We start from the raw sequence: 26,124 nt of genomic DNA on the forward strand, positions 1-26,124 counted from the left end.
ATCAAGCTACCAATGGTATTTTTCACAGAACTAGACCAAAGAATTTCACAATTTGTATGGAAATACAAAAAACCTCGAATAGCCAAAGTAATCTTGAGAAAGAAGAATGGAGCTGGAGGAATCAACCTGCCTGCCTTCAGACTCTACTACAAAGCCACAGTCATCAAGACAGTATGGTACTGGCACAAAGACAGAAATATAGATCAATGGAACAGAATAGAAAGCCCAGAGATAAATCCACGAACCTATGGACACCTTATCTTTGACAAAGGAGGCAAGGATATACAATGGAAAAAAGACAACCTCTTTAACAAGTGGTGCTGGGAAAACTGGTCAACCACTTGTAAAAGAATGAAACGAGAACACTTTCTAACACCATACACAAAAATAAACTCAAAATGGATTAAAGATCTATATGTAAGACCAGAAACTATAAAACTCCTAGAGGAGAACATAGGCAAAACACTCTCCGACATAAATCACAGCAAGATCCTCTATGACCCACCTCCCAGAATATTGGAAGTAAAAGCAAAACTAAAAAAATGGGACCTAATGAAACTTAAAATCTTTTGCACTACAAAGGAAACTATAAGTAACGTGAAAAGACAGCCCTCAGATTGGGAGAAAATAATAGCAAATGAAGAAACAGACAAAGGATTAATCTCAAAAATATACAAGCAACTCCTGCAGCTCAATTCCAGAAAAATAAATGACCCAATCAAAAAATGGGGCAAAGAACTAAACAGACATTTCTCCAAAGAAGACATACAGATGGCTAACAAACACATGAAAAGATGCTCAACATCACTCATTATTAGAGAAATGCAAATCAAAACCACAATGAGGTACCATTACACGCCAGTCAGGATGGCTGCTATCCAAAAGTCTACAAGCAATAAATGCTGGAGAGGGTGTGGAGAAAAGGGAACCCTCTTACACTGTTGGTGGGAATGCAAACTAGTACAGCAGCTATGGAAAACAGTGTAGAGATTTCTTAAAAAACTGGACATAGAACTGCCATATGACCCAGCAATCCCACTTCTGGGCATACACACTGAGGAAACCAGATCTGAAAGAGACACATGCACCCCAATGTTCATCGCAGCACTGTTTATAATAGCCAGGACATGGAAGCAACCTAGATGCCCATCAGCAGACGAATGGATAAGGAAGCTGTGGTACATATACACCATGGAATATTACTCAGCCATTAAAAAGAATTCATTTGAACCAGTCCTAATGAGATGGATGAAGCTGGAGCCCATTATACAGAGTGAAGTAAGCCAGAAAGATAAAGAACATTACAGCATACTAACACATATATATGGAATTTAGAAAGGTGATAACGATAACCCTATATGCAAAACAGAAAAAGAGACACAGAAATACAGAACAGACTTCTGAACTTTGTGGGAGAATGTGAGGGTGGGATATTTCAAAAGAACAGCATGTATACTATCTATGGTGAAACAGATCACCAGCCCAGGTGGGATGCATGAGAGAAGTGCTCCGGCCTGGTGCACTGGGAAGACCCAGAGGAATCGGGTGGAGAGGGAGGTGGGAGGGGGGATCGGGATTGGGAATACATGTAAATCCATGGCTGATTCATATCAATGTATGACAAAACCCACTGGAAAAAAAAATAATAACAATAATAATAATTAAAAAAAATTAAAAAAGAAAAAAAAAAAAAAGAAAAACAAAAACAGAAATTATGCCATGTTACTTCCCTGTTTAAAACATTCTGTGGTTTCTTTTCACTGTATTATGAAACCCTATTTGTTTCATTAACGACACTTACTAAAAGTTGTAACTGTATATTTATTCATATACTTTTTATTGTTTTCCATTTCCTCTAGTTCAGTTCAGTTGCTCAGTCATGTCCGACTCTTTGCAACCCCATGGACTGCCCACGTGAGGCTTCCCTGTTCATCACCAACTCCCGGAGCTTGCCTCAAACTCATGTCCATCGAGTCGGTGATGTCATCCAACCATCACATCCACTATTGTCCCCTCTCCTCCTGTCTTCAGTCTTTCCAAGTATCATGGTCTTTTCTAAAGAGTCAGTTCTTCTCATCAGATGGCCAAAGTATCGGAGCTTCAGCTTCAGCTTCAGCATCAGTTCTTCCAATGAATTTTCAGGACTTATTTCCTTTAGGATTGACTGGTTTGATCACCTTGCTTTCTAAGACACTCTCAAGAGTCTTCTCCAGCACCACAACTCAAAAACATCAATTCTTCAGTGTTCAGCTTTCTTTATGGTATAACTCTCACATCCATACATGACTACTGTAAAAACCATAGTTTTGACTAGATGGGCCATTGTTGGTAAAGTAATGTCTCTGCTTTTTAATATGCTGTCTAGGTTGGCCATAGCTTTTATTCCAAGGACCAAGTGTCTTGGAAATTAAAAGCATCTTTTAATTTCATAGCTGCAGTTGCCATCTGCAGTCATTTTGGAGCCCAAGAAAATAAAGTCAGCCACTGTTTCCCCATCTATTTGCCATGAAGTGATGGGACCTGATGCCATGATCTTAGTTTTTTTAATATTGAGCTTTAATCCGTAGAACACAATGGGTTAAAATAAAGATTTAAATTTTTTCAGAGATAATAGTAAAGAAACAAACAACAACCAAAAAACAAACAAACAAACAAAAAAACAAACGAAAAAACAGACAGCAGATTCTATCATTCAATATATGCCCAGACACACACAACTAGGTCATGCCATTTTCCTATTAAAAATAATGTCACTAAATACTAACCTCAGACAAGGTTACTTCAGGACCTTGAAAAATGAGATAAAATAAGACTGCTTCATAAGTTTTCCTAAGCAAAGAACAACAAAAAATGGGGAACACTACAAAACTAATAAGTAACAAAAACCTCTTCTCTTGATCAACATGAATGAGTGCCACTTCTTTAGCAATTATAATGTTAACCTCACTCTAGTCTCTATTCTTATAAATAAAATTAATTGATATATGCAATCTTACAAATGATCTCACATTACAGTAGTATTCAGTGTATAATTAACATCCATTTTGTTAGAGTTTCCTCCAAATCACCCAGTCAAAGCCAAACTCCTATATTCAATAATTTTTTTTTTTTTTTTGCATCTGATTGCTCAGACACCCCATGATTCTCCATGGTGCATATTTTTCCTCACTGCAATGAGTAATAGATACCACTAGTTCAGTTATAAATAAGTTCTTGGTTGTCTGGCTGAGTAGAATTGAAAGCAGATAGAGTACTTTCAAAGGAGTAAAAGCTTTACTGAAAGCTGATTCACTGCTACTAGCTATGGAATGCTTTCCCCAAATTGTTGGGAAAAAAGAAAGTCAATAATTCGATTCTGACCAAGTAAGGATATGTTTTAACAATAAGAATGACATAAACACATTTCACAAAAATTAAAACTGTAGGATATAGTTTTCTAATTAACATTAAAAGACATTCTAAAGGAAAGTGAACCAAGGTAGAAGGTCTGAGATAAAAGGAATCAGAAGCAGCTTAAAGGATATCATAAATTTGTGAGATGAAATAAACACTGACTTATACTAGTAATTTTTGATCTTGAAAAGAGAGAATGAGAAAGAAAGACATAAAAGAAATAGCTTACAAGCTGGGAGGTGTTTTTGATGGAGTTTAAGTTACACTGGGATAGTTGATTTTCCAAGAAGAAAGAAAAGGCACAGGATAACTTTAGGCTCTGATAAGTTAAGTAGGTTGAGGGATTACCATTAATATCAGGTGCAGGTGTTCTTTTTTGGTTGATGTATAAGTTCCAGAATTAGATTGTGGTGAGAGGTTGCACATCATTGCTGATGTACTAAAATCCACTGAACTGCACACACTGTAAATTTTTAAAACAGTAATTTGATGACAATTTTTTTATTAAAAAATAAAAATATATATCCTAGATTAAGAATTCTACTTTTCAGAAAGATACAAACTACTGATTCTAACTCAAGAAGAAATAGAACATCTGACCAGATTTATAAGTGAAGAGCTTAAATTAGTCATGTAAAATATTCCTATCAATAAAGCCTTGGTGAAGATGGTCTTATTGCTGAATTCTCTCCCCTGGAGAAAGGCATGGCAACCCACACTAGTATTCTTGCCTGGAGAATCCCTATGGACAGAGGAACCTGGTGAGCTGCAATCCATGGGGTCGAAAAGAGTCGGACACGACTGGGCAACTAAGCACAGCACATCAAAAACTTTAAAAGAAGACTACCCATCTGTCACAAAATCTTACAGTAAATAGTACAGAAGATTTCTTAACTCATTCTATGAGTCCAGTAATGATTCCAAACCCAGACAAATATATCACAAGAAAACTACAGATAAATATTCCCTATGAAAAATAGGTGCAAAAATTTTCAATGAAATATTAGCCAACTGAATCCAGCAGCAAATACAAAGGATTTTTACCATGATAAAGTGGAACTTATCCCAGGAATGCAAAGTTGGCTTATTATTCAATAAATCAATTAATAGAATTTATTGTAACAACAGAATTCAGAACAAAAATCATCTGATCAATTCAATAGTTGCAGAAAAGCATTTGAGGAAGTCTAGCACTCGTTCATGAAAATAAGACTCAATCAAGTAGGAACACAACGTAGCTTCATGTCCCTGATACATGGTATCAACAGAAATCCCACTAGAAACAGTATACTTAATGTCAAAACAATGAATGTTTTCTTCTTAGGTTCAGGAATTAAACAAGATGCTTACTTTTGCTACTTCTATTCAACATTGTACTGCAGGTTGTAGCCAGAAAAAGTAGACAAGAAAATGAAATAAACATGCTGTTCTTACGAAACATCCCACCCTCACCTTCTCCCACAAAGTTCAAAAGTCTGTTCTGTATTTCTGTGTCTCTTTTTCTGTTTTGCATATAGGGTTATCGTTACCATCTTTCTAAATTCCATATATATGTGTTAGTATGCTGTAATGTTCTTTATCTTTCTGGCTTACTTCACTCTGTATAATAGGCTCCAGTTTCATCCATCTCTGTGGTGAAACAGATCACCAGCCCAGGTTGGATGCATGAGACAAGTACTCGGGCCTGGTGCACTGGGAAGACCCAGAGGAATCGGGTGGAGAGGGAGGTGGGAGGGGGTATCGGGATGGGGAATACGTGTAACTCTATGGCTGATTCATATCAATGTATGACAAAACCCACTGAAATGTTGTGAAGTAATTAGCCTCCAACTAATAAAAAAAAAAAAAAACAAAAAAAAAAGAAAATCAGTCACTTAATACCTACTTAATAAATATTTGATATAAGAAAAAAAAAGAAAATGAAATAAAAACATACAAATTGGAAAAGAAGAAGTAAAACTATATTTGCAGATGACATGATTTTTGTACAGAAAAATCTAAAGAATCAACTAAAAATCTATTAATATTAGAACAAGATTGCAAGATACAAGATCATTATACAATAAACTTAATAAATGTAAGTATATATCATTAAAAATCAAGAGCATCTGTTCATCAAGTTATATCATAAAATGAGTAAAGTACAAGCTCAAGCTTGGTAGAGTTATTGGTAACATATAAAATCAACAAAGGATTAATATGCAAAACATGAAAGTAACTCCTACAAAGGCAAAAAGACAGCTCTATAGAAATATGAGCAAAACTCCTAGAATCAATGTTTCATAAAAAAGGAAATCCAAATAGCCAATAAACTAGGGAAAATGTACTCAACTTCATAAGTGATCAGTTCAGTTCAGTTCAGTCGCTCAGTCATGTCCGACACTTTGCAACCCCATGGACTGCCACACACCAGGCCACCCTGTCCATCACCAACTCCCGGAGTGCACTCAAACTCATGTCCATAGAACTGGTGATACCATCCATCCATCTCATCCTCTGTTGTCCCCTTCTCCTCCCGCCTTCAATCTTTCCCAGCATCAGGGTCTTTTCAAATGAGTCAGCTCTTCGCATCTACTCCAAAGTATTGGAGTTTCAGCTTCAGCATCAGTCCTTCCAATGAATATTCAGGACCGATTTCCTTTAGGATTAACTGGTTGGATCTCCTTGAAGTCCAAGGAACGCTCAAGAGTCTTCTCCAGCAACACAGTTAAAAAGCATCAATTATTCTGTGCTCAGCTTTCTTTATGGTCCAACTCTCACATCCATACATGGCTCCTGGAAAAACCATAGTTTTGACTAGATGGACCTTTGTTGGCAAAGTAATGTCTCTGCTTTTTAATATGCGGCCTAGGTTGGTCAGAACTCTTCTTCCAAGGAGTAAGCGTTCTTTTTATTTCATGGCTGCAGTCACCATTTGCAGTGGTTTTGGATCCCCCAAAAATAAAGTCTGCCACTGTTTCCACTGTTTCCCCATCTATTTGCCATGAAGACATGGGACCAGATGTCATGATCTTAGTTTTCTGAATGTTGATTTTTAAGCCAGCATTTTCACTTTCCACTTTCATCAAGAGGCTCTTTAGTTCTTCTTCACTTTCTCTTTTTTTTCCTCTTTTTTTTTTTTTTTTTCTTCTTCTTCTTCACTTTCTGCCATAAGGGTCGTGTCATCTGCATATCTGAGGTTATTGATATTTCTCCCAGCAATCTTGATTCCAGCTTGTGCTTCATCCAGCCCAGTGTTTCTCATGATGTACTCTGCATATAAGTTAAATAAGCTAGGTGAAAATATACAGCCTTGATGTACTCCTTTCCCTATTTGTAACCAGTCTGCTATTCTATGTCCAGTTCTAACTGCTGCTTACTGACCTGCATACAGATAAGTGATCAGGCAAATACAAATTCAAACTAACAAAAAGTAGCACTGCATTTCTATTAGACTGACAAAAATTGTGAAGCCAGTCTATATCAGATGCTAACAGGGACGTGCTGCAATGAGATATTTCATATAGTAATGATTGGCATATCAATTGGCACATTGTGTGAGATAATTGGTTATTAATCACCCCAAGATACACAGATCCTATTATCCAGTCATCTCACTAAGAAGAAAATATTTAAAAAACTCTCATATGCACTGGGAAATATATTAGTATCTACATGGTGTCATTTTTCACAATAAGCAACATGATGATGGAAGAAATTTTCACATATTGAGGTAAGTATGAGGAAACCATTCTGGCTTATGCATGATTTGACCTGAACAAGCAGGTCAAATTGCCTGCTAAGTCGTGTCTGACTCTGTGACCCTATGGGTTGTAGCCTGCCAGGCTCCCCTGTCTACGTAATCCTCCAGGCAAGAATACAAGAGTGGGTTGCCATTCCCTTCTCCAGGGGATTTTGCAGACCCGGGGGTTGAACCATGATATATTTCATATAGCAATGCATGATTGGCCTGCATTGGCAGGCAGGTTCTTTACCACTAGCTCCACCTAGTGGAACAAGAGAATTCAGTATCCAGATAATGTCCACTTTGAAGCTAAACTCCTTTCCTGCTATGCCGGTTCTAGTACTCCTTGGAAGATAAGATTCCTTTCCCAAATGCCAACGTAATGCTAACTCATTGTGTTCATGCTAATCTGTTTCTTCTAAAATCTTGAAAGAATATATCCCTGTCATGCTTGATGTCCTTTGTTCTGAAAAAAAAATATAAAATTTTCCTGAAAACCATGTTTCTCTGAACATTTTCTCAAAGTTATTTGAGAGGTTGTTTTCTGGGCTATAGACCCTGATAATATCTTAGATAAAACTAAACTTGCAACTCTTTAGTGAATTCTTCTTCCAGCCAACAATGGAAATAATCCAAGTACCGTCAGTAGTATAACTGGCAAACAGAACATTATAGAGCAATGAAAATAGAAGAACTGAAGCTATATGGAATATGGGTGAATTTCACAAGCATAATCCTAAGCAAAGTAAGACAAACACAAAACAGTGCATAATGTATGATCCCCATTATATACGTTTCAAAGATAGAAAAAATAATCTAGGTTACATAGTGATATGTACATAGATAATTAACCTATAATGAAAGAAAGTGCATGATTATTATGAAAATTGGGCTTATTGTTTTCTCTAAGTAGGAGAGAAGCTTATTTGGATGAGTGAGGTTGAATGTGAAGCTTCTGAAGTCCTGGCAATATTCTATTTCTTGACCAGGATACAGTTATATTAGTTTTCATTTTATAAATGTTAAATTGAACATATAGGTTGTATGCCCTCTTCTGTACAGTACTCTTGCCTGGAAAATCCCATGGATGGAAGAGCCTGGTAGGCTACAGTCCATGGGGTCACAAAGAGTCAGACCCAACTGAGCGACTTCACTTTCTTTCTTTTCATTTTAGAAACTGCAACTCTACTTTTTCTTGTGTACTCTTGACCACATTCTTATTCTCTCTTAATTTTTATCCACCAGTTATCTGCCTACCCACTCACTCACTCACTGTGATTTTAGTCTCTCAAGTGGTACCTTTTGATTTTCAAATATGATAATGTCTCTTCAGCTTTAAAACAATATGAACAACACCTACAGTAGTAGCAATAATAAAATATTATTGTTTCTGATTTCTGTTATTTCTCCAAATCATGCTATACTACTACCTCTATTTACTACAGTTTTGTTTATGTGCTCACTGATCTCTTGAAAGTATTTTTTCAAAGATAACCAATGATATATAAAACCAAATTCCACGATATTTTTAGTGTCTTTAAAAACCATCATTTTATTCATTTCTGCACATTTATATGCATGCATGCTAAGTCGCTTCAGTCATGTCCTCTGTGTGACCCCATGGACTGCTGCCCACCAGGCTACTCTGTCCATGGGATTCTCTAGGCAAGAATACTGGAGTGGATTGCCATGCCCTCATTCATGGGATCTTCTTGACCCAGGGGATTGAACCCATATCTCCTCCATCTCCTGCATTGTCAGCTGAGTTCTTTACTACCAGCACCACCTGGGAAGCCCATACACATACACACATAAATACATAAATATGTATATATACATCTTTACATACTAAATATTTCTGAAAAGGTGTGATGTAAAGAAATCTGATTCATTTTTATTCAAGCCAGTGTGTATTAAACTAATTAGATTCTTTGTACAGACATGCAGCAGAGACCCATTAATATCCCAGTGCATTTCAGAAATGCTAATCTAAAAGTTATCTTATCTGCAAGTGAATATAAAGTCCTGGTTATGAAATATAATTCATTGTAAATAAGCATGTACTTAATTATTGATATTCAGTCAGGATTGTGTAATGCTGAGATGCATGGCAGTAAATGTGGAACGTAAGAAAAAAGTACAAACTGTGTTTAGTACTGCCTATTATATAAGGAACAAAGGAAAAATGAAGCAATGAATAAACCCTTAATATCAATAGTATGTGCATTCAATAACATCCTATTAGAATATTAGTTAAATCAGAAAGTGTCTGTCACTCTGGTAGCATGGAATGGTAGTTACCACCCATACCCAGGATAAAGCTTGCTTATGAGTGTGTGTTAGTCACTCAGTTGTGTCTGACTCCTTGTAATCCTTCTTTGCAACCTGCCAGTCTTCTCTGTCCATGGAATTCTCCAGGCAAGAACACTGGAGTGGGTTGTCATTTCCTTCTCCAGTTGCCATTTCCTTCTCCATTCCCTTCTTCAAAACTTGCTTACCTTATGTCCATCAGACATTACCCTTTATTGAATCATGTAAATACCCTTCCAAAAAAATCAATTTCAATATACCTTCACATCTCCTGCATACCTTGGACAAGTTAAATAACCTCTCAGAGATTCATTTTTATCATCTGAAATGTGAGGATAATAAGAGATCATATCTCAAAATCATTTTAAAGATTTACTTTTGTGATATACATAATACACATACAGGTCATAAAATATTTCTGGACCTCTAAGTAAGTGCTGAGTGAATATTAGCTAAAACTAACAGCAGTAGCAGAATCATCAATAGGTAACTAATGCCATGGCCAATTCCTAATTTCTATAAACTGGGTATAATCTGAGTTATAGAGTAAGAGTGAATGACACAATAATAGCATAACTGCTTTGATATTTCCCCAGATCTAAATGATCCTACAATATTTTTTCCTAATTTGCAACCTTGATCTTGTCACTCCCTACCTCATGATATGACCTCCCATCTCTTTCAAACTAAATGACAAACTTATATGGTTTATCACAGCATTCTATGTGATACAGACTCTGTCTCAAATCTAAATTTCACCCTTAGGTATCACCATTTTTCTACTTAAGCCCTCTTCTATAGGCAATTTTTTTTTTCTGTTAAGTGCTTTCCAAATGGCTCCTATGTGTGTTTATTGCTTTTTGCTTTTGTTAATAAACTTCTTATATCTCATACATTTTCTTTAACTGACATAATCCCACTCCTTAAGATTCCACAGCAATTAGTAAAATGTTCTTTATTGTGCACCATCCATTTATTCTTTCATTCAACAAATATTAATGAACAATTACTATGTGAGAATTCTGCTGTAAACACTAGAGATACTCCTCATAAAGTAAAAACTCAAATGGGAAATATAGTCATTTACAAATCACTACAAGTGTGAGGCGTGTTTAAAAGAAAGGGAAGCATTAGCTATAAAAATGTATAACAAAGGAGCTAATACACTCTAGCAATAAAATTTTTCCTGCAAGAAGCCATATTTTAGCAGAGTGAGTTGGAGTAAAAGTTCCAAAGGATTTAGCAAAATGTAGCTGGTATTGGGTGTGGGAGTGGAGAGTTGAGATCTCCTAGCCAGAGAGAACCACATGTATGAAAGCTGTAAGTCAAAAAGAGTAAAACATTTGTTAGACTAAAAGAAATTCAGTATGGCTATAACAGATGTGATGAAGGACAAATATTGGGCACTAACAGAAAATATGGGCTTCCCTGGTGGCTCGGTTGGTAAAGAATCTGCCTGCAATATGGAACACCTGGGTTCGAACCCTGGGACGGGAAGATTCTCTGGAGAAGGGCATGACAATCCACTCCAATAATCTTGCCTGGAGAATCCCATGGACAGAGGAGTCTGGCAGGCTACAGTCCCTAGTGTTGAAAAGAGTCAAACACAACTAAGCAACCAAGCACAGCACAACAGAAAATATAATATGTGAAGGGGCTTCCCTCATAGCTCAGTTGGTGAAGAATCTGCCTGCAATGCAGGAGACCACAGTTCGATTCCTGGGTCAGGAAGATCTGCTGGGGAAAGGATAGCCTGCCCACTCCAGTATTCCTGGGCTTCCTTTGGGGCTCAGCTGGTAAAGAATCCGCCTGCAATGCGGGAGACCTGGGTTCGATCCCCTGGAGAATGGAAAAGCTACCCACTCCGGTATTCTGGTCTGGAGAATTTCATGGACTGTACAGTCCATGGGGTCGCAAAGAGTTGGACACGACTGAGCGACTTTCACTTTCACTTTTCATTTTCACTGAAACAAAAGAGAAATTTTGTCATAATAATTGTGTTAGGTTTGCTGTGCATTAAAATAGTGCATATTAGATTAGGAAATATGCCAGTTATCTTTGTTTCTCAAAACTTTCAGTGCAAAATTACACACACACACACACACACATATATATATATACAATTCTCGTTTGGAAATTCTGTAACATACAGATAATTCATCTCCTTGGACTTTACAAAATTTTTAACAAATTATGCCTTTGTTCATGGAATTTCCATTTTCATATATTAAATATAAAGAATCTGACCAGATTTAGACACTTTTTGGTTTTGTTTTGTTTTGATTTTAGAAATTTCTATGTAAGGATTTTAATAGGTTTACTGTGTTTTTCTACTTATTGAAAACTAGTTCAACTAGTCTAATTTTACTAGTTGAAATGCATGTAAATTTAAATCTTACAGAGTTTAAATGAAAAACAGATTCAGAAATTCAATTAGAAAAACACAATCTTAAAGGATATTCACAGAATTATTGGAGAGTTAAAAAATAATTCCACTTTCTTATAAATAGAATTCTTTTTTCTAATACTCAGGGGACAATGTACTGCCCCTCACCTTCACCCCCCACCAACTTCCCAATCCAGCCACTCCTACTGCCCCTGCCTACTATTATCACATCTAAGTCCTCACACTGAATGCCACTTCCTCCATGAAGACTTCTTGCTTGCTCCCCTCCTAGAATATTTTTTTTAATTGAAGTGTAGTTGATTTACAGTGTTGTGTTAGACTCTAGTTTACAGCAAAGTGATTCAGTTATATATATTCTTTTTCAGACGCTTTTCCATTATAGGTTATCACAGGATATTCCCTGTAGGATTAAAATCACTAGTGGGATTTTATTTTTAACTTAAGCACTTTATTTTAAAGCTCTAGAATGTTTCAGCCACAGGAAATATTGCATAATTTCAATGGTTCATCATTTGTGTATAAGAAACACTTTGTCAGTTCCAGTGCCATCTTTCAGCTTTCAACTTGTTGAACAAGCCTTGGTTATATTTGTTTTATAGCGTTCCATTTTATTGTTCAAAGAGCATATTTTTCCTTGTGAGAGTTCAGTCTTCAGTTATGGCCATTTGCTTATGATCCATGGCTTTGCCTTAATTAATGTTAATTGATTTCTCTCTCTCTTTTTTTTTTAAATAAGGCAAATAAGAAATTCAATAGAAAGTAATGCCAAACAATATAATTTGTGTGGAAGTTGATGCATTGTTTGTGACTTGTGAGATAGTTAAGATGGTTTTATGTGATCAATTGGTAAAATGGTGATTTTCTGAGAGAAGGAAATGTGCAATCCATAGTCCCTAGAGACCAATCAGAAATGACCCTATAAGGGCAAAGATGTTTTTATCCAAACAATACAAAATTCTCTCTAATGCAGAGGAAAGGGACTGCAAGTTGAGCTTGCTTCGTTTTATAAACCAAATCACTCACTTAGAATTTCCTTATACACTTTTAACAAGTTACCTATGATTTGCCAACAAAATTATTAAATATATAGTTGCCTCTTCAATTATACAGGTATCAACTGTATTTGACTTGTATTTGAGAAGAAACCATTTTTATATTTAAACAACCTGAAATAGCTCTTAAAATTTTATTTCTATTCTAACTAATAAAGTAGGATAAAAGCAGAAGGTGAAAATATTTTTTATATGTAGAGTAAAAGATAATAATTTTTCCTACTAGAGATTCCTTAATAATATTTGTGATATGACTGCATTGCACTGATTGAATGCCAGAGTTGGGTTTTGGCTTTTTTTTTTGTAGTATTGCATTCTATTTTGAAGTCTTATTTACTGAAGGATAACTTATGTTGAGTAAAATTCATCCTTTTTAGTATACAGTTTTATGAACTTGAAAAATGCATATGAAAGGCAAAATCAAGATACAGAAGCTTCATCAAGGAGAGCAATTCCATCCTATACCTTTCTAGTCAACCCTTCCCAACATGCCAGCCTCTGACAACCACTGATAATGTTCTATCCTTACAGTTTTAGCTTTCACAAAAATGCTATATAAATTGTATTATATAGTATGTAGCTTTCTGAGTCAGACTCTTTCACTTAGTATAAGGCATTTGAGAGTTATATGTGATGTTTTGTGTATAATTAATTATTTCTTTTTTTATTGAGAATCTTTCTATCATGTGAAGTTATCACTGTTTATATAGTCATCAGTTGATGCAGTTACAAGTGTTTCCACTTTCAACTGATTGATATTAAAGCTGCTATAAATATTCACATACAAGTTTTTGTATGAACATAAGTTTTTATTTCTCTTGGGCAAATAACTAGAAGTGAGATTGTAAGCATATGTAATATATGTATTGCATTATGTAAAATATGCATATGTAACAATATAAGAAACTGACAAATGGTTTTCCAAACTGACTATATCATTGTTTCATTCCCATTAGGAAAGAGAGACTTCCAGTTCTTCCATGTCTTTACAGTTTGGTATTCAGACTTTTTTCCTTGTTTTTTTTTTTTTTTTTTTTGTTGTTGTTGTTGTTTGCTTGTCCTTTTTTTTTTTTTTAATTTTAGACATTCCAATAGGTTTGGAATGCTATCTTCTTGTGATTTAATTTCCATTTTCCTAATTGGGGCTTCCCAGTTGCCACTAGTGGTAAACAACCCACTTGCCAATGCAGGATTCGCAAGAGACACAGGTCCTAAGACATAAGAAAGGCATGGCAACCCACTCCAGTATTCTTGCCTGGGGAATCCCCATGAACAGAGGAACCTGGTGGGTTATAGTCAAGACACAACTAAAGTGACTTAGCATGCACACAATGATTAACTGTGCTGCACAACTTTCATGTGGCAATTTGCTATCCATATACTTTACCTGGACTTTCCTGGTGGCTCAGATGGTAAAGTGTCTGTCTACAATGCGGAAGACCTGGGTTCGATCCCTGAGTCGGGAAGATTCCCTGGAGAAGGAAGTAGCAACCCACTCTAGTACTCTTGCCTAGAAAATCCCATGGACGAAGGAGCCTGGTGCCTATGGGGTCTTAAAGAGTCAGACAGGACTGAGCGACTTCACATACTTTACCTAGTGAAGTGTCTATCCAAATTTTTAAACACTTTTTTCTTTTTTTTTTTTTTCATTTATTTTTATTAGTTGGAGGCTAATTACCCTACAATACTGTAGTGGGTTTTGTCATACATTGACATGAATCAGCCATGGATTTACATGTATTCCCCATCCCAATCCCCCCTCCCACCTCCCTCTCTACCCAATCCCTCTGGGTCTTCCCAGTGCACCAGTTCTGAGCATTTTTATTGGCTTTTCAAAAAATTATTATCTGTTGAGAGTTCTTTTCTGTTCTGTTAATTCTTTGTCTAATATGTGAATTGCAGATATTCTCTTTTACACTTTTGCATAAGTAAAAAGCAGAAGTTTTAAAGTTGATCAAAGATGATGTTTTAACTAAGAAAATTTTGCCAAGGCAGGGCCTCAAATGTCTTTACCTCTGTGTGTGTGTGTGTGTTTTAACATGTTTGGTAACTAGGATCCATTTTGTGGTAAATTTTGTATATGATGTGAGGTATGTGTCTAGCTTTAGTTGCATTTTTTTTTTGACTAGGGGTGTTTATTAATATTTGTCATTTTAGTGAAAACACTTCTATGTTGATTGAATTGCTTTTGTATCTTTTTAATACATATATGTGTGAATTTATTTTTGGCTTCCTGATCTCTTCCACTGATATATGCATTAATCATTTGTTCAATATCACATTGTCTTGATTACTGTAGATTTATGTTGCCTAAAATCAGGTAGTATGAGCCCTCAATCTTTGTTCTTTTGTTTTGGCCATTCTGCTTTCTGTTTTTCCATACAATTTTTGAGTCAAATGTGATTCATTTTTACTTGGAATTTGATTAGAATTGCATAACATCCAGACATAACTATTGAGTATTTTCCATGAAAATGCTATATTTTTATTTATATAAATTTTTGAAAATCTGTGTCTTGTAGATTTCACCATACATATTTTGCACATAATTTTTAAAAATGTATACCTAGAATTTTGGTTTCTTTTATTTAGGTGTTAGTTTAATGACACTTTTATTCTAATTTTATTGAGATATAATTAGCATATAATATTGTATAAGTTTAAAGTGTAAAATATAATTTGATACTTGTATATATTATGAAGTGTTTACTAGAATAATTTTAGTTTAATATCCATCATCTTGTACATTTTTTTCTTGTCAGGAGATGTACTGTCAATTTTCAAATATGCAGTATAGTATTGTTAACTGTAGTCAACATGATGCACAGTACATACTCAGAATTTGTTAATCTTATAACGGGATTCTTGTATCTTTCTTCTACACCCCAGCCTCTGGTAAATGCCTCATATATTTTCTGTTTCTGTGAGTTCGTTTTTTGTAAGATTCCACATTTAAGTGAGCTCATATAGTACTTGTCTTCCTCTGTTTGACTTAAATCTCTTAGTATAATGCCCTCGTACTTCATCTGTATTGCTGCAAATAAAGAAGTTCCTTCTTTTTTGGATATATATATATATATATATATATATATATATATATATATATAGTCACAATTTCCTCTTCTATTCATTCCTCAATGAACATTTATGTTGTTTTCATGTCTTAACTATTGCAAATAATATTACGTAAATGTGGGGGTGCAAATATCTCTTCAAGATAGCTATTTTATTTCCTTCATATACCCAGAAGTAGAAGTGATAGATCTTACAGCAGTTCTACTTTTAAAATTTTGAATCCTCCATACTGTTTTCTATAGTGGCTGCATCAATTTACATTCCTACCAACAATGCACAGGGGTTACTTTTCTCCACATCCTCTCCAGCAATTGTTTTCTCTTGTCATTTTGATAATATTCATCCTAACAATTGTGAGTTAGTATCTTATTGTGTATTGTGACGTTGATTTATACTTCTCTCATGATTAGTTATTTTGAGCACTTTTTCATATACCTATTGGTTATTTGAATATTTTCTTTGAAAAAGTTTCTACCCAGGTCCTTTGGGTAGATTATTTTTGTTTGGTTGCTTTTTTTTATTTTTTGCTCTTTTTGGCTATGGTTTGAAAATATAAATACTTTCTCCAATTTTGTAGGTTGTCTTTACATTTTGTATATTGCTTTTTGCTATGTAGTAGGTTTTTGATAGGATATAGTCTTACTTATTTAATTTTGTTTTTATTGCTTGTGTCATATCCAAAACATTGTTCCCATGACCAATATCAAGGAGCTTTCTCCTTAAACTTTTCTTCTAAGAGTTTCATAGTGTCAGGTCTTACTTACACTATACATTTTAAGTTAACCTTTGTGTTAAAAGAAAGGGGTCTAGTTTCATTCTTTTGCATGTGAATATCCACTTTTCCTAATACTATTTATTGAAGAGACTATATTTTTTTTCTCCTTGGAGTAGTTTTAGCTCCCTGTTAAATATTAGTTGACTGCATATATATTGCTGGGTTCCCAATTTTCTTCTATTCATTCATCTATCAGTTTTTATGCAGTACTGTACCGTTTTCATTGCTATAGCTTTGTAATATAGTTTGAAATAAGGAAATGTGATGCCTCCAACTTTTTATCCCTCAGGATTATTTTGGCTATTCAGGGTTTCTCTGTGATTCCAAACACATTTTCAGGATGTTTTTCTACTTCTGTTAAAGATCCCATTGGAATCTTGATAAAGATTGCAATGAATCTATAGATGGTGCTGGGTAATATGCACATTTTAAAAGTATTAATTATTTAACCCATGAAAATGGGATATCACTTCATTTATTTGTGTCTTCTAAGATTTCTTTTCAATGTTGAAGAGTTTTCACTGTACAGACCTTTATCTTCTCATTTAAATTTCTTTCTAAATATTTCATTCTTTTTGATGCTATTGTAAACAAAATGGGTCTTTTTTACTTTTATTTTTTTTTGCAGATAATTTGGTGTTAGTGTATAGAAATGTCACTGATTTTTGTAAGTTGATTTTGTATCCTGCGAGTTTATTTAATTTGTTGATTATATTTAGTAGCTTTTTGGTAGACTTTCTATATATTTAATCATATAATCTGCAGAGATTTTACTTCTTCCTTCTTGGTTTGGATGCCTTTCATTTCTTTTTCTTGCCTAATTGCTCTGACTAGGATTTCAAATACTATGTTGAATAGAAGTGATGAATATAAGCATCTTTGTATTGTTCTTGATCTTAAAGAAAATATTTCAACTTTTCACCATTGAGTATAATGTTAGCTATGGGCTTGTCTAAGTAGATAATCACAACTTTGGTTAAACAACACAATTTATTTCTTCTGTTCCCATCTATTTTATTTATCCTTATTGAACTGGATAAGATTTCCAATACAATATTGAGTAGGAATGATGAAAGCAGACATTCCTGTATTATACCCAAAAGGGGAAAACATTCCATTTTTGAACATTAAACTTGATGTTAGTTACAAGTTGTTGTAGATGCCTTTATCACCTTAAAGATCTTTCTTTGTATTTTGCTTTCTGAAACTTATATCATGAATACATTTGAACTCTTTCAAGTGATTTTCCTAAACCAATTGTGTGGATCACTTGGTTTTATATGTTTAATCCACTGATATGGTGATTTATATTAATTGATTTTTAACAAATATATTGAAGTATACTTTACAAATCACAAAATCTACTGTTTTCCAGTGCACAGTTTAATGATTTTAAGTAATTTTTCCAAGTGGTGTGACCATAATCCTATATCTGCTTTAAAACATTTTCATGTCCATATATCATTCTTTACATATATATGTAACCAGGTAGTGGATGTGGTGGAGGGGGAGGGACACCAGGCAACAGAGGTGGCTGGATCCCTGGAGACAGGGGCAACACAGTGGGGTTGCCTTGCATGTAAGGGGCTCCTGGAGAAGCTGTGGCAGCTGGCTGTTGCTGTTTTCATGAAAGAATGGACCCTGGGACAGTGCTGGTGGTGCTAGTACTTGTATTTTGCTGCCCTGGCAGGGAGGCTCTGAAAGCCATCCTGCTGCTGGATGGAGGGGGTGGCAGAAGCTGCAGCTGATGTTGGCATGGGGGAAGAGGACCAGAGAGATGCAACAGCAGTGGGTGCCGACATCATATTTTTTCCTCGATGCAGGCAATAGACCCCAAAGTCCACAAGAGTACTTTCGAGGTATCATCTGCACTTTACCCTGAGCTAACTAGGGGTCACCAGCTTCCACACTTCATACACACTTTGGTATTGGTAATGCTGTGGGTCTCCAAGCTCTGCCAGGGTCTAAAGATTCTGTTATCACCTTCCCAAAGGGTCCTGTTTAAGCAAGCCTACTCTCGAAGCTGCATCTTCTGTAGATCATTCTGGTTCTCAGGGATATCTATACCTTGCTTCAGGATGTTTCTTCTCCACTGCTATCTTCACATTCTCCATGGTATTGGCAATCACCAGGGTGTGAAGGGACTCATATCCTCCCAGCAGCATCTGGCTATCTTTAATCCTTATTTTCCCTTCTTTCACAGAGCCTTTCCCCCCAGCCAAGATCTTGGCATTACATTCCTTCTCTGTGTTCTTCAAGTTATTCCTTCTGGGCCCACTTAAGAACCACACAAAGCTGATTTCTGGATATTCATATTGTGGGATCATTACTGTATGGCACACACATGTTGCTGGAGGTTTGTAATGTGCAAGGGACTTGAAATCAGGGTTGAGGGAAGCCATTTTGGTGATGAGGTTATTTAGCTCCTCCTCAAGCTTCTTGCGGATGCAGAAGTCATGAGTGTCAAGCCTCTTCCCCTCACTATTGTAGATGGGCTCTGAGGAAGGGGACATGTCCTTCCTCATGGTTAGGGGGGATGCCCAGGTCTCCTGTGTGCAGTTTATAAGTCAGGGCTTCTATCTGCAGTTGCACTATATAAGCTTTTTATCATTCCCAAGTAAGTACAGGGGGGATAAATGTAGGCATTTCTGGAATCACATTCTTCTGTTCCATTGTGTCTTGGTTCCTGCAGCTCCTCTTCCACTTCTTGCTGGAGAAGTCCAGTGGTGGCTTATGAACTTTGTGAATCTTCTGGAGAGAGCCTGTGGAGCCCACCACCTGGATTGGGCCAGGCCTAGACAAGAGGTTGGAATTGGTGTCCTCTAATTGGTGGAATTTAGCCCTTCTGATGGGTATTGGGATTGGGCCGACCTTTAGGCCAGGTGAGGAAATGGCACTGAACCTGAAGAGCTGGGAGGTGATGCAGGATGCACTTCATTTGTTACTGAAGATGCCCATTTAAAATTAATCCCTATTTTCATTCATCTGTGAATTTGACCTGTGAGAGGATAACAGGCAGGAAGGCCAGGGGTCTCCAAATGGAGGAAATAGGCTGCAAGTGCCAGACATTTTTATCTCTCTTAGGTGGCAGGAGGAAACAAACTAGTGATATTTGTTTCCTTCTCTATACAAATTTAAAAGGAAGTTTCTCTTAAAATGCTGTGTTGCCATGACATCTGGTTTCACCTGAAGCTAACTGTTCTCAAACCTTGAGGTAACCAAAACATTTTTTCTTATGGAAATGTTTGTCTTAAGCTATGTTAATGTACCCCAGACTCTGCCTTCAAGTTGGTTCCGCCAAATGGCTCAACCTACTTGGCAAACCGGTATGTTATACTCAGATATTGTTCCCCTAATCTATACAAACAAAACTATTTGAGTGGTAATCTGCCCTTCTACAAGATTCAAGTCAATCGTTTTATGGCCTGGGATGAATTATCTGGTGCCAAGATTATCACAAAATGCAACTTATGGATGAGGGGCCTGGTGCCATTCTGAATTTTAAGACATTCCTTTCTTTTCATTAACAGACTGCTAGTGACTCTATAACATCCACCTGAAGACTAGCAGGGGAGTACACTTTCTGCTCCCTTCTGATGCCTATGTCAGAAGCTTTCTCTATCTCCTTTATACTTTAATAAAACTTTATTATGCAAAATCTCTGAGCGATTCAGCGTCTCTGGCCCCGGATTTAATTCGTCTCCTCCAGAGGCCAAGAATCCTGGCGTCTTATCGTTCAGCAACAACCTTTCACTTGTGTGGATATTTCAGATTAATGTAATCATGTAGCATACGATCTGTTGTATTTGGCTTCTTTCACTTAGCATAATGTTTCCAAGGTTCATCCATGTTGCAGTTTGAATCAGTACTTCATTTTCTTTAATGACTGTATAACACTCAGTTAGACCAATATAACACATTTGCTTATTCATTCATCAGTTGGTAAATGTGAATATTTTTTCAACTTTTAGCTATTATGATTAGTGTTGCTACAAACATCGATATATAAGTGTTTTCATGAACATATGTTTATTTATCTTGGCTCTATACCTAGGAGCAAACTTTCTGAGTTATATGGTTATGATATGTTTAGCTTTTTGAGAAACTGCAAAATTGTTTTTTGCAGGGGGTTGTACAACTACATTGCCACCAACAATTTTATGAGGGTTTCATCTTTGCCAACATGTGTTAGTGCTTCTCTTTTTGATTGCAACCATCCAAAAGGTTGTGAAGAAGTATCTCACTGTGATTTGTAGTAGTATTTCCCAAATAATTAATGGTATTGTCTTTTCATGTGCTTATTGGCCATTTGTTTATTTTCTTTTGAGAAATGTCTAATCAATTCCCTTTTCCCTTTTAAAACTGTGTTGTGCTTTATTAGTTATGATATTTTTTAACATATTCTAGATACTAGAATTTTGTTAGACATGTGGTTTGCAAATTTGTTTTCATTTTGTCAGTTGTCTTTTTGCTTTACAGTATTCTTTGAAGCATGAAAGTTTTAATTTTTTTATTGAAGTTGATTTATGTAAAAGTTTTAAATTTTGATTAAGGCATATTTATTTTTCCTTTGTTGATTGTATTTTAGATGTCAAATCTAAGAGTCCACTGCTCTATCCAAAGTCACAACAACCCATACAGTTTGTCTAGAAGTTTTCTATTTTCAGATCTTGCATTTAGGTTTTGATCAATTTTTAAGTAAATTTTGTATAAGGTATAAAGTGTCAGCACCATTTGTTGAAAAAGATGATCCCTCCCCTACCTCTCCACTGAACTGATGTTAATCAATTGGATTTAAATGTGAGGGCTTGTTTTTTGAAATTTTATTCCTTTATGGCTTCCTCCTTTAACCTCATTGTTATTATTTTTGTTGTACAAGATATATGTTTATACATTATAAACCCTTCAACAGAGTTGTATTAACATAGCTAGGACTTTATGGACTGTATTTTAATTCAGACATTAGAAGCAAATAATTATGAATGAAAATATATTTATGCTATTTTTTCTCAGTTCAATTCAGTTCAGTTCAGTCACTCAGTCGCGTCTGATTCTTTGTGACCCCATGAATCGCAGCACGCCAGGCCTCCCTGTTCATCACCAACTCCTGGAGCTTACTCAAACTCATGCCCATCAAGTTGGTGATGCCATCCAGCCATCTCATCTTCAGTCGTCCCCTTCTCCTCTTGCTCCCAATCCCTCCCAGCATCAGGGTCTTTTCCAATAAGTCTACACTTCGCATGAGGTGGCCAAAGTATTGGAGTCTCAGCTTCAGCATCAGTCCTTCCAATGAACATCCAGGACTGATCTCCTTTAGGATGGATGGGTTGGATCTCCTTGTAGTCCAAGGGACTCTCAAGAGTCTTCTCCAGCACCACAGTTCAAAAGCATCAATTCTTCGGCACTCAGCTTGGTTTATAGTCCAACTCTCACATCCATACATGACCAATGGAAAAACCATAGCCTTGACTAGACGGATCTTTGTTGGCAAAGTAATGTCTCTGCTTTTTAACATGCTATCTAGGTTGGTCATAACTTTCCTTACAAGGAGTAAGCATCTTTTAATTTCATGGCTGCAATCACCATCTGCAGTGATTTTGGAGCCCCAAAAAATAAAGTCTGACACTGTTTCCACTGTTTTCCCATCTATTTCCCATGAAGTGATGGGACCAGATGCCATGATCTTAGTTTTCTGAATGTTGAGCTTTAAGTCAACTTTTTCACTCTCCTCTTTCACTTTCATCAAGAGGCTTTTTAGTTCCTCTTCACTCTGTGCCATAAGGGTGGTGTCATCTGCATGTCTGAGGTTATTGATATTTCTCCCAGCAATCTTGATTCCAGCTTGTGCTTCTTCCAGCCCAACGTTTCTCGTGATGTACTCTGCATATAAATTAAATAAGCAGAGTGATAATATATAGCCTTGACATACTCCTTTTCCTATGTGGAACCAGTCTGTTGTTCCATGTCCAGTTCTAACTGTTGCTTCCTGACCTGCATACAGGTTTCTCAAGAGACAAGTCAGGTGGTCTGGTATTCCCATCTCTTTCAGAATTTTCCACAGTTTATTGTGATCCACACACTATTTTTTTATAGTTACCTATTAATGTATATAACTATTTTTTATGGTTACTTATTAATACATAACTACCTTCAATTGTGTTCTTTACTTCTTCACATGAATTGGAATTACTGTCTCGTGTCTTTTAATTTCAGCCTGAGATATTCATTTTAGTTTTCCTGTGGGCTGGGTGGATCTGCTAAGAATGTATTCTCTCAGCTTTTATTCACACATTGTTCTTTTTTCATTTCTGGTATACAGATATACTAGATATAGAATACTTGGTTCACAATCCTTTTTTCTTTCAGCTCTTTCAATATGTCAATCCTGAGTATGTTTGAATGTGATGTTTATAGGTGTGATTCTCTTTTATTTTATCCTAGTTGAAGCTTGTTTCCTGTAAGTGTGAATAAACATAAATGTTTTTCATCAAATTTAGGAATTTTTCAGACATCACTTCTTCAAATACTTTTCCTGTCCCTTTGATTTATCTTCTAGAACTCTCATTACCCATAAGTTGACACATAAACATTGTCTTGCATTTCTCTGAGGCTCTATTTATTTTCTTTCACTCAGTATGCTTTCTGTTCCTCACACCAAGTTATCTCAATTGACCTATTTTTAGGTTCACTGATTCTTTCTTATTCCTAGTTGATTCTGATATTGAACTCCTCTAGTGAATTTTTTCATTATAATTATTGTTCATTTCAACTGTAGAATCAAATTTTTAAATATTTTCTATATCTTTATTGATATTCTCTATTTGATGATATGTTGTTCCTATTTTATGAGAAGTATATCTAACATTCATAGCTAACACTTTAAAAACCTGAAGGGTTTCAAGGTAACTATGGAGCTATAGTTACATACATTCCCATCCATTCATGGCAAATAGTTGGGGAAACAATGGAAACAGTGAGAGATTTTATTTCTTTGGGCTCCAAAATCACTGCAGATGGTGACTGTAGCCATGAAATTAAAAGACGCTTGCTCCTTGGAAGGAAAGCTATGACAAACCTAGAGAGCACATTAAAAAGCAGACATTACTTTGCCAACAAAGGTCAGTCTAGGCAAAGCTATGTTTTTTACAGCAGTCATGTATGGATATGAGAATTGGACTATAAAGAAAGCTGAACACCAAAGAATTGACGCTTTTGAACTGTGGTGTTGGAGAAGACATTTGAGAGTCCCTTGGACAGCAAGGAGATCAATCCAGTAAATCTTAAAGGAAATCAGTCCTGAATATTAATTGGAAGGACTGATGCTGAAGCTGAAACTCCAATACTTTGGGCATCTGATATGAAGGACTGACTCATTGGGAAAGACCCTAATGCTGGGAAAGATTGAAGGCTCCTGGGGCGACAGAGGATGAAATGGTTGGATGGCATCACCAACTTAACGGACAAGAGTTTGAGCAAGCTCTGGGAGTTGGTGATGAACAGGGAAGCCTGGTGTGCTGCAGTCCATGGGGTCACAAATAGACACAACTTAGTGATTGAACCTCCAAGGAGAAGCTGCTGTGGGACTCAGGAGGGCTGAGAGGAGCTACTCCACGTTCAAGGTCAGGAGGGGCGGCTGTGAGAAGATACCCCTCGTCCAAGGTAAGGAGCAGCAGCTGCGCTTTGCCGGAGGAGCCGTGAAGAGATACCCCACGTCCGAGGTAAGAGAAACCCAAGTAAGACGGTAGGTGTTGCAAGAAGGCATCACAGGGCAGACACACTAAAACCATAATCGTAGAAAACTAGACAGTCTGATCACAGAAGCACAGTCTTGTCTAACTCAATGAAACTAAGCCATGCCGTGTGGGGCCACCCAAGATGGTCAGGTCATAGTGGAGAGCTCTGATAGAATGTGGTCCACTGGAGAAGGGAATGGCAAACCACTTCAGTATTCTTGCTTTGAGAACCCCAGAAACAGTATAAAAAGGCAAAATGATAGGATACTGAAAGAGGAACTCCCCAGGTGGGTAGGTGCCAAATGTGCTACTGGAGATCAATGGAGAAATAACTCCAGAGAGAATTAAGGGGTGGAGCCAAAGCAAAAACAATACTCAGTTGTGGATGTGACTGGCGATAAAAACAAGGTCAGATGCTGTAAAGGGCAATATTGCATAGGAACCTGGAATGTTAGGTCCATGAATCAAGGCAAATTGGAAGTGATCAAACAGGAGATGGCAAGAGTGAATGTCAACATTCTAGGAATCAGTGAACTAAAATGGACTGGAATGGGTGAATTTAATTCAGATGACCATTATATATACTACTGTGGGCAGGAATCCCTTAGAAGAAATGGAGTAGCCATCATGGTCAACAAAAGAGTCTGAAATGCAGTATTTGGATAGAATCTCAAAAATGACAGAATGATCTCTGTTTGTTTCCAAGGCAAACCATTCAATATCATGGTAATCCAAGCCTATGACCCAACCAGTAACACTGAAGAAGCTGAAGTTGAACGGTTCTATGAAGACCTACAGGACCTTTTAGGACTAACACCCAAAAAAGTTGTCCTTTTCATTATAGGGGACTGGGATGCAAAAGTAGGAAGTAAAGAAACACCTGGAGTAACAGGGAAATTTGGCCTTGGAGTACAGAATGAAGCAGGGCAAAGGCTAATAGAGTTTTGCCAAGAGAACGCACTGGTCATAGCAAACACCCTCTTCCAACAACACAAGAAAAGACTCTGCACATGGACATCACCAGATGGTCAATACCAAAATCAGATTGATTATATTCTTTGCAGCCAAAGATGGAGAAGCTCTATACAGTCAGCAAAAACAAGACCAGGAGCTGACTGTGGCTCAGATCATGAACTCCATATTGCCAAATTAAGACTTAAACTGAAGAAAGTAGGGAAAACCACAAGACCATTCAGGTATGACCTAAATCAGATCCCTTACAGATCCCTACAGTGGAAGTGAGAAATAGATTCAGGGGACTAGATCTGATAGACAGAGAGCCTGATGAGCTATGGACGGAGGTTCATGACATTGTACAGGAGACAGGGATCAAGACCTTCCCCATGGAGAAGAAATGCAAAAAGACAAAATGGTTGTCTGAGGAGGCCTTACAAATAGTTGTGAAAAGAAGAGAAGCAAAAAGCAAAGGAGAAAAGGAAAGATATTCCCATTTGAATGTGGAGTTCCAAAGAATAGCCAGGAGAAATAAGAAAGCCTTCCTCGGTGATCAGTGCAAAGAAATAGAGGAAAACAACACAGTGGGAAAGACTCTTCAAGAAAATTAGAGATACCAAGGGAACATTTCATGCAAAGATGGGCACAATAAAGGACAGAAACTGTATGGACCTAACAGAAGCACAAAATATTAAGAAAGG

At 36.5% G+C, this 26,124-nt stretch overlaps 1 pseudogene; it reads right to left on the reverse strand.

The window, feature by feature from the left end:
* Window positions 1–18,630: 18,630 nt before the first annotated feature.
* Window positions 18,631–19,457, reverse strand: LOC133052701 (splicing factor 1-like; annotated as a pseudogene).
* Between the last annotated feature and the right edge of the window lie 6,667 nt (window positions 19,458–26,124).

Source organism: Dama dama, chromosome X (assembly GCF_033118175.1).
Source record: "Dama dama isolate Ldn47 chromosome X, ASM3311817v1, whole genome shotgun sequence".
NCBI lineage: Eukaryota > Metazoa > Chordata > Mammalia > Artiodactyla > Cervidae > Dama > Dama dama.